Here is a 14,495-nt window from a genome sequence, read left to right as displayed (position 1 = left end):
TGTAGTCAATATACACAGGCAAACTTTAGCTCTGATTTAAAACAGCGAAAAAAGGGGGTTTTAAAATGCGTGAGTGCATTTGAAAGTACAACGTTGAGGCTTCTGTGTTGCATGTTTGCAGTGTAAGTGGTAATCTTTTCCTCTATGGGCTATAAAGCAGCTTTTAAGTTGGAGGGAATTGAATGGTGTGTGTATTTGTTGTTTCTGCAGATGAAACGAGATGCACAGTCACTGCAATGAGTAGTATAGCCAATTAGGATGTAGGCGCTTAAAAAATTAGCAAAAGGTTTTTGGCTGTCAGGAGAGTTTCTGGAGGGATTTTGAGGACAGCTGGGGCCATCTGGTTTTAAGAAGGGATTTAATCCATTTAGGAGTGGGATTATGCAATATATTTTCTTGCAGGTGCTGGGGCATGGTAGCCTCAGACTCGCTTTGAGTTCCTCCTTGCTCCTGCAAGCTTTGCACTGCTCTGAAGATGGCTTCTGCTTTATTTTCTTTTTAAGTAAAAGTGGTTTCATACACAAAAGGGAAAATAAATCTGGGGATGCGCTGCCGTCATGAGGCACCACTGCTGTACTCCCCTCCACAGTGGAGCTGTGTGAGGATATAGGGCAGGACCTAGTCCCACTTATCCAAGCCTTGGTCTCGTGCTTAGTGTGTTGTTTTGCAAAGGGACACTTGTTTGGGATCACTCAGCATTGCCACTGGGTTGTAGGGATGTGCCAAAGCCTACAGTGGGGCAGGGGAATGGTTCAGTGCAGGTGAGCAGAGCTGGTTTTAAATTAGCAGGGGCCTTTCTAATACTGCAAGACTTCCTTCAGCAACAGTGAGTTAAAATTAGACCTTTAAGAGAAATTGAGAAAAGTAACTAAATTAAAATTTCTTGGGGGGGTGGCTCTAGGGTCTCTCCTGCCTGACACATGGGAGCCCAATGTGGTGGGCCCATCCACGGGCAACCAAAAGCCAAATTACCACTTGATTCAGTCTGGGTAGTTTTCAGGATTTTTTCCATCCTTCCTTAATTGAAGACACATTTATTGCTTTAAGCTGATGTTTTCCAGGTAGAAAGGGTTGGGAAGGGGACTGTGGAAAAGCCACAAGCCAGTCCCTGGTCATGCAGGCATCTTCTTCAGCTCTGCTCTTTGGTGGCCAAGCCCAAAAAACCACAGAGGATCTTCATAAAGGCAACAGCTCAGCAGGAGCAGATCAACCCCCAGCCTCCTCCATCTCTGGTAAGAGACTGTCTTGAATTTAATTAGGCTGAGGGTAGGGGGGGGCGGCAGGATGTGGCCCTGGCTTGCTGGCTGTTGGAGCATGGACCTGCCTGGAGCATCCTCCAGGGTGCCCCAGCATGCAAGTTGACTTTGTGCATTTTGAGTTGTTAGAGGGGGAAGGAGGGGAAGGGGACAGGGTATTTACAGGGAAAGAGCTGTTTTGGTCATCCCAGAAGTGTCTGTGAAATTGTTAAACAAAAAACCCAAAGCTGGCTGTGCTGGCAGAGGGGGTATCTGGATTTGTGCAGTGGCTGAGCTCACAGGGTGTTTGCTCAAGAAGAGGGCAGAGGGAGGGGAGTATCCACCTCCTGGTCTCATCCAGCACTGCTGATGTCTTATGTGAGCACATAGTCCCAGAAATTTGCACCCCACCAGATTGAACTCCAAACAGGTCAGTAAGGGGGTGTCAGCTTAATCCTGCTGATCCTGGTGCTGCTGGTCCAAGCTCCTGAGCACGCCCCACTGCAGAACATACTTATATCTCCAGAGGGTTATAAATTTCTATGAATTTTATATAAAATTATATCATGTCATATATAATTTTATATGCATTTCTATCCCAGGAAGGATATAAATAAATATTTATAGTGCAGGAGAGTTGAGCTACGGGATGCTGCTGCCCCCCGTCACCCTCTGCACCTCCCTGCTCCCAGCAGGGCCACATCCAGGTATCCTCCCCACCGTGCATGTAGTGGGACTGTGCCAGCACCTGAGATGCCTTTGAAAACATGTAGGTGATGGGGCTATATATCGAAAAGGGTGGGTTGAAGATGTTTTGGTGGAGGCATCCTGCTGGAAGATGAAGCCCTGTCAATGCCAAAATGCTTCCAAAAATCAGGGTTTTTTCCTGTTTTTCCAAATTTTCCATGAGCTTTCATTTTCTTGCAGAAGAAAACCAAGGAAGCAATAACCCCCATGTGAGCATGCATATAGGCATCTCTCATACCTATGTATGTTTGGTTGTGGTCAAAATGAGCTACAACAAGCCAATATATTGCTCCTGCATCGCCATCTGCAGCCCAGGACCTCCTCTTTCTAATATGCATGGCAAAAGGATGCAGTTGTAGCTGTATCCCTGCAGTAATTCCTGTGGGCAGGCAGGGTGGCAGGGCCGTGGGGAATATGGGACAAGGGAGCACCTGGCATCATTGCAACTGCAGCGACATCAAGCCAGCATTTGCAAAACGCTGACAAACTCAGTTTTGTCTGCGATGGATCAGTGTTGCTTGCAGCCCTTGATCTCTATCGCCATCGACAGAAGCTCTTCAAAAATTTATAAGTTGCCCTTCGATCAATACAAAGAGTGTTGTTACCCTGCCTGATGCTTGAAGCCGCCAGTGTTAGATGCAGCAATGCAGCTGGCCGAGGGGTGTTGGAGCTGTGGGGAAGGTTCTGAGCTCCTCCAAGCACCACTGATGGTGTCTGATGTATCCTAGGCATTTAACCTAGAGTGTCTCAGGACCTTGAAAAAGGGCTCAGGCATGGGTAGGAGTGGGCTGGAAGCAGGTGTCCTCTTGTTGGGTGGTTGCAAGCAGCCCCTGGGAGCTCCAGGCTGGCACTTGCCAAGGATGGGTTTTGCTTGGAGCAGGAATTGAAACCCTGGAGCCATCTCTACCACTTGTTATTTTGGGGAGTGAAAAGCCCTCCCCAGCTGATGCTCTTTGTAGCCTCCTCTGTGGGAACAATGCTGGATTAACCTGGTAGGAGTTTGGTTGCATGTCCATCACGGTCAGAGCTAGAAGTGGAGGACTCCAGTGGCAAGAGGGGTTTGCCTTGCAAGGGGGCTAGAGCATCCTTCAGAAAACACACTTTGGATATAAATCTGACGCTAGGCTGGAGGAGCTGTGTGCTTGGTGGTGGTGGTGTGGAGATCCTCGCTGCCAACGTTTGGCTTGGTGAGTCTCTCAATATTGCTCTGTCAACATGTCATGAAGTCAAGGAGGCCATCAGTTTGTGTAAAGGTGCTGCTGACCCTCCTGGCCATGCACGATCAGGCCTGAGGGAGTGGTGCTGTGTGAGCCCCAGGCAGCTGAAGTTGGGAGTGATACCCCCATGAGATGCTGCAGCACCAACACCACGCAAATGCAGGTGCATCTGCTGAAACCCCACTCTAGGTGAATTTTGACTCCAGCAAAGTTGGACGAAGAAGTGGTTGTGTCCTGCCACCCTTTGGAAGGAAAGAAAACACAAACCTCTTGTTTCTTTGAAGCTGTGTCAGAAACTTGACATACAGATGCAGGGGATGGGTTGGTCCCATCCTGCAGTAGCTGTCAAGATTCATTGAAACTCAGCAACTGTACAAAAGCTGGGGATTTCCATACAACTTATTTGTTGATGCACATTCCCCTGGCTGCCTTCTGTCTTTTTTCCACTCTGGGTTTTGGCAGGCTGCATGGACAGCTTTGGTGGTCATTAGGAGGAAGGCACACCTGGCAATTGCCCACATGCGAATCTCCAGGGTGCACAGGTCTCTGGGGCTGCTCTGGAAAATATTCTGGGCAAAATAGCAAAAGTCTGCTCGTAAGGTGCTCACTCAGGTAGCTCATCTCTCCTGGATGGCTGGGGCGATGTGTGGTTGCCTGTCTTTGGCCAGACCCTGGGGACAGATGCTGATGCTCTTCTGCTTCGGTGGGGGCACCTCTCAGATGCTCCTGCTGGATAGATGGAAGGTGAGCACCAAAGACCACTGTGGACATCTCCATGAGCCTTTGAAGGATGCAGGAGGTTATTTTGCACTTGATATGGGGTGACAGGATCAGAGCCTGGCTGCCGTACCCTGACAGCAGTGATAGTCACCTCATTGGTCCCAAGGCTTTGCAGGGGCAAGCTTGCATCTCTGGAGGTCCTAGATGTGATGCCAGCAGGGCAAGCCAAGACCACTTTGGGGTGCATCATCTCACCTATGTTGTGGTGTGGTGATGCTCCATGGGAGGGAATAAATGAGGATCACTGTCTGTGAGAAGCACGGATCACAGATGCTCTAGTCCCTGCCCCATTCCCTGCATGGCCTGGCAGAGAGGGACCACGGGGTGATAGTGGCTCTGGCTCACCAGAACAATCCTGTCCTGGAGGGATGCCCGGTGCATCTGCCTAGGATGCTCACACCCCCCTGCCCAGGTATCTCCCACCCAGGGGACATCCCCAGCTTTCCACCCCCCCTCCCCTCCCCAGCTCACATACATACTGTCACGGGCCATGACTCACACACAGCCGCCCCCGCTGCACACCCCTCTCCCTTCCCACCCCCAGGCGCCTAAATATACCTCCAGCTCCACACTGACACCCCCTCCTGTGCTCCAGAACCCCCACGCCTGCTCTCTCCCATTCTCCCCCCCACCTCCTGCGCTGATGTCCCCTGCACTCCACCTGTCCCCTGGAGGGGGGGTCCCGTGGGGATGCTGGGGACAGCCCGTGGCTGCCCGCAATGCTCCAGCCCATGTCTCCCCCCACCCACCTCCACCAGCGTCCCGCTGCTCATATTAATGCACCGCTCGAAGTACAAGCTGTGATGGAGGAGATATATTTAGACTAAATCCCTCGCAGGTGATTTCGAGTGGGGAGGCAGGATTTAATTTTTTGCTGTGATGGTTAAGCCTTGGGGTCTCTTTCAGAAGCTGCGCTCCTGTGCCAGCAGTGCCAGCAAAGCCCCCAAGGTAGTGAGTGCTTTCAGGGACCCTCCCCCATTGCACCTCACATCTCACATGCAGATCAGAAACCCTGCAGCATGCGTCTGAACCGTCCCCAGACTGTCTATCCATCACTCCTGATAGATTTTGTTGCCTGGTATCTCTCAATAACTCTTCCTTTGCAGACCCCTTGATCTCAGTGATGGTCCCTGAGCTGGTTGTGCCCCGCCTGAAGCAGCCTGTGCTCGCTTTATCCCTCAAGGCTTGTGTTAGGAAAAAAGGAATTTTTTCCCCTCCAGATACATGTGTGTGCTCCAGCCCTCTAGCATATGCAACATGACTCGAGGTGGTTTTGCTTGAGCTGATGCCAAAAGCTGCATGCTTGTATGCTGCACACCTGGCTTGTGGCAGGGTGATGGCACCCACTGGGCACATGGTCCCCAAACCCTGCTCTCTACCCATCCATCTCTTCTTGGGTTTTGTCTCTCTCCACCTGTTTTAAGCAGGAAGGTGTTTTCCTCTTTGTGGCTGTTGCCCCTCACACATGCTGTGAGAGGTCTGTGACAGCCACAACATGTCCTTGCTCTCCCCATCATCCCGAGCTTTGCCGGGCTGGAAGGGCTCTTACTCTCAGCTTCGTGCAAGACTGAGCCACAACTTGAGTAGTCTCTGGGGCTCCAGTGAGACTTCCACTCCTGGTGAGCACAGAAATGGTGCCAGCAAAGGTTGAAGGCATCTCAGAGGCCTGCTGAGCCCCATCTCTTCTTCCTGAGAGCAGTGAACGTGATGGATAGAATGTACTAGCAAGAAAATAGGGTAAATCATGACATCAAATAGGATTTTCATCTTCCTATAATGTTTCCACCTTTTACAAGCAAATTACCTTCCTTTATTCCTTTTCCCCTGGCCTAGGAATGAAGCAGCAGCAGATGGGAAGCCCACCATCCGTGGCCTTACAGGTGTTCAGCAGGGATGGTACTGTCTCCAGGACAGAGCACATGTATGGGCGGCCCCTTGTCCGGGTCAAATGGAGGATGGAGAGACCCCTTTCCCTGCACACCCTGGAGCTCCAGCACCTCTCCTCGTGGGATGCCTATCAGGGGGAAGCAGCAGTGTTTGCTCTGGTTTGGGGGGGGTTGGAGTTAGGGGCGTGCTCGGAGCTCCCTGCGGGTCAGGAGTGAACGTTGCCTTGGAAGCCTGATTGCCGCAGGCTGGAGAACAGGTGAGGAAGTTTTTATCATTTCTCTCACCCATCTGTCAAAGGAGGTGTGTTTTATGTCTGCAAACCAAAGGCTGAAATGGGAAATCAGGATTTATTTGGGAAATAAAGCTCTCCATATATTCGTTCTTTTTTTTTTTTTCCCTTCCCCTTCCTACAGTCTATTTATCTAATCCACTTATGTCTATTCATCTATCTGTCTCCTGTTTATCTGGAATATCTTTCAATATAAATCTATGCCTTTCCCTTCTGCATTATCTCTCTTGCCCTTATGAACCACCATCAATCTAATTATAAGATCTCTTCCTTGCTTTCCATCTTCAAATAAATTTTGGGGTGTGGACTATTTCTGTTTCTTACTCTACTTGTTGCATGCTACAGCTTTTCCTAACCATAGCCACCACACCTCTTGAACAGAATATTTTAAGAAAATGTGTCAGTAGCAAGGGATTTGATTGATTATGCACGTTAGGTATTTGGGGATGTGATGTGGAGCTGGAGCACATCCCTGCAATGGACTGTGATGAAGGAACACTGGTGACAAGGAAGTGTGTGAAGCCCTGGGGAGATGTCACTGGGCCTTCATGGTCCTGGGGAAGGAATAAGCCCTTCTCTCCAGGCTATCACTGGAGTAGCAAACATCAAGTTGGGTTGCTTTCAAGCCATGTCCCTTCTCCATCTTTCACTTCTGCCAGTGCAACTCAGAGCCAGCTTGGCATTCCTGGCAGGTACGGCTTCCCACCACCTCTCAGCAGCGCTGACCGGGTCAAATGCTCATTTATAAATGAGCAGCTCAGGGCTGTTTGTGCATTACCAGGCTGCAGGAATTGGTGGACAGGCAGTTAAATAATTTTTTCACACCACATCCTGTGGTGCCCTTGATTAATTTTATTCTCAGCGTATCTCGGTTTTGTGCTGAGGTCTTGTCCCCACCATCCTGCTGATGTTTAACATTCCTGATGCCAGCATGTTCAGCCTGGAGCAGGACACTGTCTCCTCTGCTAGTCCAGCTCAGCGCTCCTTCCTTCTGGGGAGGGTGAATCAACCCGTTCTAAGCACCAGGTGCCTTCTTTGGACACAGACACTCAACACTCTTTCCACCTTTGCAGGTGATGCTGCTTAAATTTAGTTCTCCAAGAAGCCTGCTTTGCTCCTCATGCCAGGGAGAGAGGGCTTGAGTGCAAGAGGCTCATCTCCAAAAGCCACAGGTATGGTCAAAAGGCACTAATATGATTTAACACACTAGTGTCTAGTTATTGTATTAAAATTAGCAACAAGTAGCCATCAAGAAGAGAAGACGCCCCTTCCTCCTCTAATAAGTTCAGTGATGGAGCACCTCTTGGGTATGTTGCTGGTATTGTGTTGGTCATGTAGAAGATGGCTGGCACTGATGGCAATTATTCGAGCCTTTGGGAGACAGGAAAACAAAAGAGGGCTTCTTCTCCTCCACTTGATCAGCGTGAGGTGAGTGCAAATTAACCCACCAGGAGGTACCTTGGTGTTCTCATGATATGGATGCTCTCACACATGCTGCGCTGGGACAGTAAAGGAGCTCGGTTCAAGGGGGACAAGCTCTGCAGGGTGTTTGTGTCTGGAGGTTTCCCCTTCCTCCTATATTTTCATGATCTTGGTGTTTTTTTCTGAAATCCCCGGTTGCCTGAATCATGGTACCACCTGAGAGAGAAACTCAGTGTTTCCTACAGACAATCGAATACGTCCCTAGTTTACCTGCATCACCCTGACATTGTCAGGCTTGAGGAGAGATGTTGAGCTTTTCCTGGAGGGGGAAACTCAGCCATGTAATTATACGCTGCTGCCTCTAAATCCCCGGGCAGGACAGGACAGGACACCATGGCTGCCCCTTCCCATTGCTTTCCACCTGGGTCCACCTTCTCCAGCAGGACCATCTCTTGGCCTGCCTTGTCTCTGGCCATGCATACACTCATCTCCTGTGTTGTGGTGCCCATCTCCTTTCTCAAGGGCAGATACCTCCAATCTTGCCCCCTTCACATCTTGCTGCAGCGTCGTCGTCTTGCACTGTTGCTCCCTCCACGGTCCCAGGCAACTCTTCCCTGATACCCTCCTCGTGCCTTCAGCGATCCTTCCCCTTTTTTACAGTTGTCCCCTCTCCATTTCATGGCCAAGTGCAGAAGGAGTTTGGCTGGACCCTGCTTACTGGAAGTCCTCCCCAAAAGTGCCCACCAGCCATGGAAAGCCTCACGTGGATTGCAGTTGTTGAACACCCAGGTCAGGTCCGTCAGGAAGCGGTTGGGCATGCATATCCCTTTCTACTTATCAACAGCTGTCTCTTCCTCATGGCCATTTCTTCCATTGCAGAGCTCCCGTGGGACACCTCACAGGAAAGCAAGGTAAAGTCACTGAAATTATTTCCCATAGGTAAGTTATTGGCATGAATTTCTCATCAAAAAACAATAACAGGGGATTATTTTTTTGTTGGTTTTTTTAATTTGTTTTTTGTTTTGATGGAAGCCAGGGTGCATAAGAGAGCCAGCAACAAATATCCACTAGATAATTAGATTGAAAGAAAACCACCCCTCTGAAGACAATGAGATGATAAGAGATCAAGGTCCCTGGGAAAACTTAATCCTTACCTTTTTTCCATTACTTCTCAGGTTATTTCACTTTGCTATTAGGAAATTTGATTTGCTGATGAGCAGGAGAGGAAGCTTCCAGACTGGGATAAAAAAAAGTTAGGTTGGGTGAGGACAAGCTATTAAAGATTCAGTGATGGTACAAACCCCGAAGGTAGAGAGTCCCCTGTGAATTAGCATGGGATCTGGGCTTTTTGGTGGAATGAGGCTGATTAAACCTTTCTTCTGTCAGGAGGTATCCTGCAGTCATCCTCAGCACCATTAGATAAAAACAGCCCGTAGCCAAGCACCAGTCACCCAAACCTGCCTGTGTCCCTTTGGCCAAGGCCACTGGGTGAGGTTGCAGGGGAAACCTGGATGTCTGGGTGAGTTCAGGTCTTTTAGCTTTGGGGTTGGTTTGGTTGTTTGGTGTTTTGGGTTTTTTGGGGTTTTTTGGGGGGGCGGGCGGGGAGGTAATTATGTCTTTCATAGAGTTGGTTGGAAAGAAAAGGAGGGTCTCCAGGTCCTCATGATCAAGGCTGCAACCTGGGAGGAGCCAGCCAAGCTGGTTGCTCCTATGTGCAAGGCTGTGCCTGCAGCCTTGCTTGCACCAAGGAGGACCCTCACAGGAGGACATCTCCCCTTGTGGCATGTCCTTCCCCAGTAGCTTCCCCTGCCCCCATACAGCTCCTCCCTGCAAAGCTCTTTGCTTGTATGCGGGAGAGCTCTTTGCAGGAGGAAGCCTCTTCTCAATCTCATGGAGATCCTCCCCACATGGGCCCTCTGCTTGGAGGTCCTCGGGGTGCAGGAGCCCTTTCTAATGAAAATCTCAACTGAAAAGCTTCCCACCATGGGGAAGACACCTTTGCCTTTTTTCCCTTACTTAATCTTACTTAACCTTCCCCCTCTGCTTCTGGTTTCCTCCCTTGGTCCTTGGTGGTTCGGTGGTGTCAGATCCCTTCACAGCTGATGGACCCACCGGTCTTACAGCCATGGGTAGATGCCACCTCCTCTCCGAGAAAGTGGTGAGACCTCCTGGCCAGCCCCATGCAGTTGCAAAGACAACCCCTCTCTGGAGTGAGCATGCCACCCCAGATTCAGGGAGTCTCTTGAATGACCATGAGAAGCCCTTCATCACTTCAATGGTTACAAGCACTTCGCCAACATCCATCAGAAAAGTTTGGACAGTTTTTGTCCAGAGTTCTGCAGCTGGAGGCAAATGAGAAAGCCTGGCCACCCCAAGCACTGAAAAATGCCTCTCAGACCCTGGGAGGTAACTACCAAAACCGATTGGATGCCTTGGAGTTGTCTACCTATTTTCACAAATTTTTTGCCTGCATTTACTAAATGTGAGCTGGTTTGTTTCCAGGTGACGAAGGTTTGGACTCATGGGGCTGCAGTATCTAGATCTGGAGGCACCAAGGATCGGGTAAAGATCTCACAAGAGGTGGGATAACAGGATCCAATCCAGCCCCACTGGGAGTCAGTGGAACAAGGGCAGCACCTGACTGCAGTGTGCTCTGCCTGCCTCCCCATCACCAGTGATGAAGGGAAACTGAGGCATCTTGTCCCTGGGGAGAGGGTGGCTGGGTATCAGAGCAGCACGTGGGCTGCTGCCTCTGAATGGACAAGACAAAACAGCACATCTTCTGCCTGCCTCGTTCCTTGCGGCATGAGCTGCAACACCCATGCGTGCTCAGTTCTCCAACTGTACTGCGGAAAACAAAACATTTCTTGTCCGCTTTGCCGGTGGCATGCTCTTAAGCTTAACAGGCAGATGAGGTATCCCTGTGCCCCCTGCACAGCCATCCTGGGGTGATGTGGCCCCCCTTCCCACCACCACCACAAAGCTGGTCTGGGATGAGCCTCATCACCACTGATGCTTGGGGTCTGCTGCACCGGGGGATGCGCAGGCAGGAGGGAGCGGCAGCCCCAGTCACACGATGGTGAGCAGAGAGCTCCTGTGGTGTGGGCCCTTCCCTTCCAACTACTGTGGCACGGCTGCTCTCGAGCATGAGAATTGCTCTGGCACTTTCTCACCCCGCTGCTCAAATTGGCCTTTCATTGCCCCCAAAGGAGGGGATGAGCGAAATGCCACGGCTGTGCTCCAGCTGTAATGAAGCTGCACAGCTGGACCCGGTGCTGGTATTGGGCTGCGTCCTGGCTGCAGTCCAGTGTGGGTAATTGTGCCATGGAGCAATGTCTCCCTGCTCCTTCCCTGGAGTTTCGGTCAGGATCGGTGTTCCTTGCTTCCCCTCCTTGTCTGAGTGACTCTGGGAGGAACCACTAGATCCCCCTACCACAGTGCCCCCCTGGCTTAAAAATGAGTTGTTGGGGTTTTTTTCCTATTTGCCATGGGAGGTTTTCCTTCTTTTCCCAGCCCAGGCACCTCTCCAAGGAGGAGGTGTGGTGGCCAGGGTGGCACCAGGTTGTCCGTCCCACCTGGCTCGGGGAGGGAGGCTGCAAACTCACATCAAGGCATGTGGCTCAGCTTTTGAGCATGAATTATTGATTCATAGCCAGCCTCTCTCGGAGCAGCGCCCTGCCTGGTTCTGGGACACCTGCTGCAGAGCCGATTTACCGCAGCCATCGGGAGCCTGTATCTATATCGTCACCTTCAACCCCCCATATTAATTTGCATGTGCCCGTGGAGAGGGTCGTTTCACCCCTCCCTCAAAGTCGTGTCCCGCGGTCAGTCTCAGAGGACCAGCTCCTTGCTCTGCTGCTCCTGAAGTTGGTTTGGGCATTGGGACTGCTCTCCTGGCAGGGTGGTCTGCCCGCTCCCTTTGCTTTCTCCACCCGAAGAGTTGCTCTTAAGCCCTTTCCTTCCCAAGATTTTGATGTATAGAAACCTCTCACATGAGTTTGATGCAATGGGAGGTGTCTGGAGACTGTTTTCATCTCTAGTTGTATCAATAATTAATATGTTGATCCAGAGCAATATTATAAACAGGGCAAATACTTTTTTTCTCCCTTTTCTTTCTTTTTTTGGTAAGCAGCAAAAGAAAAACAGCAGCTGTTAGTGTCACTGCTCAGTGGGGACATTTCAGTCTTCTTGTGAGGCTTGTCCCCTGTCCCTGCTGATGCTCTCTACAGCCCTCCAGCCAGGTGGGTTGGAGGTGGCCATGGCTGTCTTCAGCCCTGGGCTCTCAGGTAGGTGACATGGCTCAGTGGCTCCGTGGAGGGTGAATGGTCATTGGAAATGTTAAAGTTTAGACTTATTAAAGCTTTTCTTTTAATGGGAACCTCACATATAATGGCACGGAGTATTTCCATAGCAGCTGAGAGCCCTCCAATGCCGTTCAGCTCATTTATGTTTTGGAGGTTGCTTTAAGGACACTCTATGGGGACACCAGCATGGGCACATGTCTTACTGCAAGTGGTTTCTCCAGCTTCTTCCCACTGACCTTTTAAATTTATGACTCATTTTTTAATCTTAATGCCTCTAAGACACATGTTTGGATTTAGAAATCACGTCATGGCTCAATGTGCCCATCAGGGTTGAGGAGATCTCGGGAAAAGAGGCTGAAGCAGCCTTGGCAGAGAGTTTCCAGTAGCTGAATCTCCAAAGGCTACTTGGGCAGCACATGAAGGGCACCTTTCCAGAAGTCTTCAGTGCCCAGCTTGCTGACTGCTGACTTACAGCATCTTGGCCTTGGTGTTCAAATAGTTTTGAAGGTCATTTCATCAGTCACTTGGCGTTTATTCTGGAGAACACCACAGCTAACACGATTCACCTGAGGCCAATTATACCCATGGCATCTGAACTTCTTAAATATGCAGATATGACTTTCTTCCTCTCACTTGTCTGCAGAAGTCACCTCTGTCTTTCATGACGTTCGTTGAGGTTCCACAGTCCAAATTAAAATATCATCTGCTGTAACTTCAGCACCTCCTAATCCCTCAAATATCTGCTAAATTACTCTTTGAAATACCTTGGGAGCAGAACTAATTCCAAATGGCATTACCTTAAATTCACAGTGTCCAACTGGTGTATTAAAAATCACTAGCTTTGAGCACCATTCATCTAATTTTACTGGCTTTAATAGATGTCCTGCCTTCATGCTGAGAATATTTCTGCTTCTGAGAACATTGCTAACTTTTCATTAAGAGTTTCCAGTGGATAATGTCTCCATTTTAAAGGCTTTATTTAAACCATATAAATCAATCTGCATCTATGATTTATTTGGCTTTTTGATTCCTACCCTTTTCAGTTAATGCATGAGATTTAACCTAGTCCATTGGTTAACACAGTCTGGAGGGATGAAAGACAGCGGCAGGACAAGTTGTTCGGTCCTGACATAGAAGGAAATTCCAGGATGAGCTGGGGAACCAAACTTGTTCTGATCCCACTAGTTTTGGGTGGTTTCCTCTCCCATCAGTCTTCCCCAGGGTGGTAGGACACATACCTCCCTCCTGCCACCAGGAAAGGATTTAGTTTCTCTGCAAGCTGATTAATAGCCCTGTTGATGCTGGAATGCACCTTTTGTCAACTATTTCATCCCTCTGCCAGAAACCTGTGCCCGCAAGGAGGGCACTCTTTAGAAAGTCATGGGCTGCCCATGCTGGGGTTCTTTGAGGCGGTCCCCCTCCCTGGGCTGCGCCTGCACCCATTATCCCCCTGCCAGAAGAAATAGGAGGAGCAGTTTTGTCAGACGGTGGACCACTGTTTTTTCACCGTTTCCATTTCATCTGATTTGGACTCAAAAATGACCACAAACATACAAGTAAAGTTTCCTGCTGGTTGGGCTCCAGGGCATGAGAGCAGTCTGAGGAGCAATCGCTTGTCCTCAGCCCAAACTTGCCCCCAAGGTGCACCTCACTCCAAACTGCCTTCTGGGTGTGGGACATCCATGTTTGTCTCTTTGTTAGATCCCCTCTGTGAGGTAGATCTGAACCGGTTCTCCTGTGATGTTATGGGAAGGGCCCTAGGGAGATGATCTGCTTCACCTCCAGCTTCAGTGCATCTTCTTGGGGTTGGCGTGCAATGACGTCCCTGCCTGACCTTGGGCCTCATCCGGTCCTTGGGGAGCGGGATGTGGTCTCCTTGCAGAAACAGGTGGAGACTGAAGCCTGAACCCATATGCTCCTATGACAAATCATAAAGGATCCACCATTTATGTGGTACCCAACAGGGATTCATCTTCTCCAGGCATTAGCTAGGCACACGTGCAGCCTGTTGGAGCTGAAATGAGTTAACAGGAGGGGAAGAAGCTCAAAAAAAGAGAAAAACTAGAGAAAAATTAAAGGAAAGTCCTTAAGGGTTGCTAACCTGGCGCCTCTGAAAGCTGAACGGAGCTGCCATTCGTGTGCAGCTCTCTTCCAGCTACGTGGGCGAGGGAGAGAGCAAGAGGAGCTGGGAGTACAGAGCCTGCCAGACAAGGAAACAAGCTGCAGGGGAAGGGAACCAGAGGGAGACGCTCTCAGATCAGGAGCACCTTTGAAGTGTGCGAAGGAGAGGAAATTGCTCCTCACCCCACCCCACCACCCCCCCTTGGGATAGCAGGCTGGCACGCCGTGACTTTTACATTTTATTTTAGCGAGGTGGAGGTGAAGGAGGAAGGCAGGGAGAGGGAGGGAGACTGTCGTGTCTCCTACTGTGAAAGAGGGATCTTGAATTCTGTGGTGTAGGCTCGCTTTTCCTTTGAAAGTCGTCCCTGGGAGCTGGTCTGATGAAAGACGAAGGTTTCCTGCTGGGAGATGGTTCACTGCACCATCTGCGTGAGACTTACCTTGACAGTGCCGGTGCTACAGGCTCAGGGCATCTGTCCTGCTGCACACCGGC

General features: G+C 50.1%; 1 protein-coding gene across 1 annotated transcript in view; it reads left to right on the top strand.

Annotated features, from left to right (window-relative positions):
* The window catches only part of LOC308067845 (immunoglobulin superfamily containing leucine-rich repeat protein-like), a 142,327-nt gene that overhangs the window by 35,251 nt on the left and 92,581 nt on the right, over positions 1-14,495 (top strand). The window lies entirely within an intron of this gene.

The sequence above is a fragment of the Falco punctatus genome, assembly GCF_963210335.1.
Source record: "Falco punctatus genome assembly, chromosome: 7".
Taxonomy (NCBI): domain Eukaryota; kingdom Metazoa; phylum Chordata; class Aves; order Falconiformes; family Falconidae; genus Falco; species Falco punctatus.
Note: the sequence above shows the minus strand (reverse complement) of the source record. Positions and strands in the feature narration are given on the sequence as shown.